Raw genomic sequence first — 4410 nt, 5'->3', positions numbered from 1 at the left:
AGGAAGTAGCTAAAGCAGTTGTCACCCTCAGGATTAAGAAGTATCAAATAAAAGGGAGGATTGAAGCCATATTCCAGGTGCTGTGACCCCATCTTTTGAAGTAAAAAGTTTTTGCTTTAGTCTCTCAGGCCTTCCCTGAGTCTCAAAAGGCTGTCTCTAGAGTTAACGATTAGAAGAATGTGAACATGTAATAAAAAAGGATAGCAGTTGGGCCAGGAAAACTGGTAACAATTTAACTAATAGATCAGCTGTAGTATAGCAGAGTCACAAAATCTTTAGTTCCTCCGTGAAAGGCATATATAAGTGTCTGATACACATTCCTAAGTTGTTCTTAAGAAAGAAGACCCCCTGACAGTGGCGGCAGTGGTGGTCCGTGTGGGAGGAGGGAAGGGAGTTTGTGAGCCAGAGAGGGGGTGGCAGTGGCCAGAGGAGGCCCGAACAGCAGCAGCAGTGGAAGCTGAGGTGGACCCTTCTCACTGCAGTGTTCTGGGCAGCCACTACCAATTGATTGGAGTTAGCCTGTGAGGGATTGACAGCCAGGCCAGTTTGCTCTGTTCAACTGTCCCACTGAGGATCTGTTGAAGAGCCTGGAGAGGAGTGGCTAGACCAAGACCTCCCCCAACTTGAGCAGGTGCCCTCCTCCTTGCACCATCCATTGCTACCGTGCCAGGGAACGTCATCAAGCCCTGGCCCTCAGAGGAGAGGTAATAGGAATCTGGAGCCAAGACCATGTGACAGAGCTAGCCCTCGCCACCACTGTCTCCCCCACCCTGGCCCCAGGCCTGGCACCATGATGTTCCAATACCATGTGGGCATCATCGCTGGCTGGTTCAAGGACTGGAATGAGTGTGAACAGACAGTGACCTTGCTGTCACTTCTGGAACTGGTCACCCACACCCAGGCCCTCTTCCTGCAGCTCTGCCTGGAGCACTCACTGGCAGAATACAATGACATTCACCTGCTGGAGTCATAGGCCAACAGTGCTGCCAGCGTCAGCCAGTGGCAGCAGGAGTCCAAAGAGAAGGTGGTGTCCCTCCTGTTGTCCCACCTACCCCTGCTTCAGCTGGGTAACATGGAGGCCAAATCAGAGTACATGAGGATGCTGCAGAAATGGCTGGCCTACTCGACTGAGAGCAATGCTTTCATCAAGAAGAGCCACAAGGTGCTCTCCTATGCCGTTATCCACCCGGCCACCATGCTGGAGGACCGCAGTGTGCTGTCCCTCTGGCTGAGCCACTTGGAAGAGCAGCTAACTAGTGGCTTCCACACCTGGCCTGAGCCCACCTACCACTCAAGCCAGGGTTCAAATGAGTGGGGTGGCCCTGCAGAGCTGGGCCCTGGGGAGGCAGGACCAGGCTGGCAGGACAAGCCACCCAAAGAAAATGGACAAGTACCCTTCCACCCACCCTGCTCAGTGTCGCCAGCCATCAACAATATTGGGAGCAATGCAAACGCAGGTCTCCCGTGCCAAATCCACCCCGGCCCACTGAAGCACTTCATGTCGTTCATCCCTACGAAGCCCCAGGCACCTGGTGAGTGGCCGAGTCCAGAGGACCTTAGGGCCTGGGCTGCTTTCACCATGCCTGACCACACACCCCTCTCGCCCCAGAGCAGCATGGCCTCCTCTGGCAGTGAGCAGATGGAAGAGCAGGGCTCCAGCCAGAACACTTTTCAGGAGGATGGCAGTGACATGAAAGATGTGCCCTTGTGGCTTAAGAGTCTCTGCTTCCACAAGTACACAGCCCTCTTCTCACAGATGAGCTATGAGGAGATGATGACACTGACTGAGCAGCACTTGGAGTCTCAGAATGTGACCAAAGGTGCCTGCCACAAGACAGCCCTGAACATCCAGAACCTACGAGAGAGGCAGAGTGTCCTCAAATCCCTGGAGAAGGATGTGCTGGAAGGCGGGAATCTGTGAAACGCTCTGCAGGAGCTACAGCAGATCATCATCACCCCCATCAAGGCCACTGTCCTCCAGGCCACTGTGGCTGCTGCCACCGCTACAACCTCTACTGCCAAGGACGGGGGCTGGGGGGGGGGGGAGCCACCGCTGCCAGGTTCAGAGCCTCCCCTGGATCACCCTGGCACAGATAAGGGTAGTGAGGTCAAGGACCCTCCAGCTGCAGAGGGCTAAGCCCCTCCACCAGCTCCAGCTCCCACTGATGGCAGTGAGCCAGCACCGGCTCCCAGCCCTGACTGAGACATCCCCAGTCAGTTTACATGGGTGATGGGCAGAGTGTGCATGCAGCTGCTAGTGTCCTGACCAGACGAGGAAAGCATCACCAGTTACCTTCAGCTCATCGAAAAGTGCCTTTCTCATGAGCCTTTCATGGAGACACAGAAGAAACGGCTGCTGTCCTGGAAACAGCAAGTGCTGAAGCTCCTCCACACCTTCCCACGCAAAGCCACACTAGAGATGCAGAACCACCGGCAGCAGAAAGGCTGGGCATTCGGCTCCAACTCACTCCCCATAGCTGGCTCTGTGGGGATGGGGGTGGCCCGGCGGACCCAGTGGCAGTTCCCAATGCCTCCCTGGGCCTTTCTGCCTGGTAGAATGCCCTCACCAGCTCCAGCCTTCGGGGCCAGGGTCGACAGAACCTGTGGTTCGTCAACCCTGGTGACAGCAACAGCATGCCCAGCCAGAGCTGCAGCTCTGTGCGGCGCACCCATTCGCTCTCGGTCCACTCGTCCCCCCGGGCCATTCTCATGTTCCCTCCAGACTGCCCAGGCCCTGGGCCTGACCTTGAGATCAATCCCACTCTGGAGTCTCTGTGTCTGAGCATGACAGAACACGCCTTGTGTGGTGAGCATTTCCTCTTCCCCTGCCCCAGTTCCCACCTACCCAGCAGCATCTTCACCTCTGAACTGAGCAACTCAGAGTCATCCTGAGGGGTCTCCAGGGGAAGCCGGACTCCAGGGAGGGCCTGACTGGGATGACAGGCTACCTGAGCACATTTTCTTGGGCCTCCCACCAGCTCCTGATCTTCCTCCCTTCCTCCCTTTCTTACCACAGATGGGACAGACAAAACCTCCACCATCTGATGGGACCCACAGCCCAGCCCACTCATAGGCTCTCCGGGCGGCAGGCGGGGGCCAACCCCCAACGGGCTTCTCCGCGACAGTGAGAGGGTGGGCTGGCTCAGCTATACATTCTAATATTCTTCTACTCTCTCACCCTTTTAACTTTTGTTTAACGTTGGCACACACCTTGCTCACTCCCAGGCCCGTCGAGAGATCTCTGCTGAGGCCCAGGGAGGTAGGGAGCAGCCAGGATAAAGGGGGCAGGGATTGGCCAGCCTGCCTGCCCCCTCCTTCCCCCCTTCATCCCCCACCTGGTCCCATCTCACCCCTGCCTCCTCCAGACTGCCGGCCACCTGCCCCTCCCAAGGAAACAGAGACTCACTGACCCACTATCTTGTTGGGCCTGCTCAGAACCATCTGACATTTGGGGAGAGATGAGTGAGGTAGATAATCTGCTCTCCTGAACGTTGAGAGGAGTTGAGATAAAGGCAGGTGAGGAGAGGAGCGTGTTTGTCTGTGCGAGCACTCACTCTCTCTCTCTCTCTCTCTCTCTGTCTTTTTCCCTCCCCACCCCTGTCACCTCCTTGCCGCCTTCTCCGCCTTCCCCATTCCCATCATTCCCCAAGGACAGGAGCCACTCTCCTCTCACTCACCTCCTTTTGCCCTGTTTATCAGAGGTTCTCTGCAATTAATTTCTTAGGTCTATTTAAGATACATATTTACATAGTTCTTAACTGTTTTTCTCTCTGATAATTCCCTCTCATTTCTAGAATCCCCAGGCCTCTCTCTGGGCCAAGAAAGTGGCAGGGGGAGCCTGAATTTTATGAGGGGAGAGAGCAGAGCCCCCTCCTCCAGATCTCCCTAGTCCTTCCCCGACTTCCCACCAGCCCTGGCTCCCCAGATGCAGAGGTTGAAGGCTGGGAGCCAGGGCAGCCAGTGAGGTCAGGAAGTGTGTTGACTTAACGTCTCCTTCCTCCACTGACACAAACACTTCTCCACTTCCAGGTCTGGTTGCTGAAAGACTTGAGGGTGAGGAATAAAGGAAAGAGGATGTTTTTTGGTTTCTTTCCCCACTCCTATCCCCTTTTCTTTCACCATTACTCTACACCCACTCCTCATTCTGTCATGACCTCACTTAAGTGGAACACTATATCATAAGCCAGAGATTCGTCCCAGCCCCAGAGTCATACAGACCCTCTGATCCCTGTTGATACTGATGGGTTGTGCTGAGGCCAAGGTGGAGGGAAGGGATATTGGGGTTTAGGCTTTGGGGAAGCCAGGTTCTCTATTCCAACCCCCTGCCCCCTCAACCCTCACCACTGGGACATTCTCAAGCTTTTCACACCAAAATGGAAAAAATGTTATTTATAGATACATTTTATGAAT

The 4410-nt window shown here is 55.0% G+C and overlaps 1 pseudogene; it reads left to right on the top strand.

Annotated features, from left to right (window-relative positions):
• The first annotated feature begins 790 nt into the window (after positions 1–790).
• LOC103079885 (protein Smaug homolog 2 pseudogene) lies at positions 791–2744 on the top strand (annotated as a pseudogene).
• Positions 2745–4410: the final 1666 nt, after the last annotated feature.

This window comes from Lipotes vexillifer, unplaced genomic scaffold (genome assembly GCF_000442215.2).
Source record: "Lipotes vexillifer unplaced genomic scaffold, Lipotes_vexillifer_v1.1 scaffold200, whole genome shotgun sequence".
NCBI lineage: Eukaryota > Metazoa > Chordata > Mammalia > Artiodactyla > Lipotidae > Lipotes > Lipotes vexillifer.
This window is presented reverse-complemented; position numbering and strand designations above follow the sequence as displayed.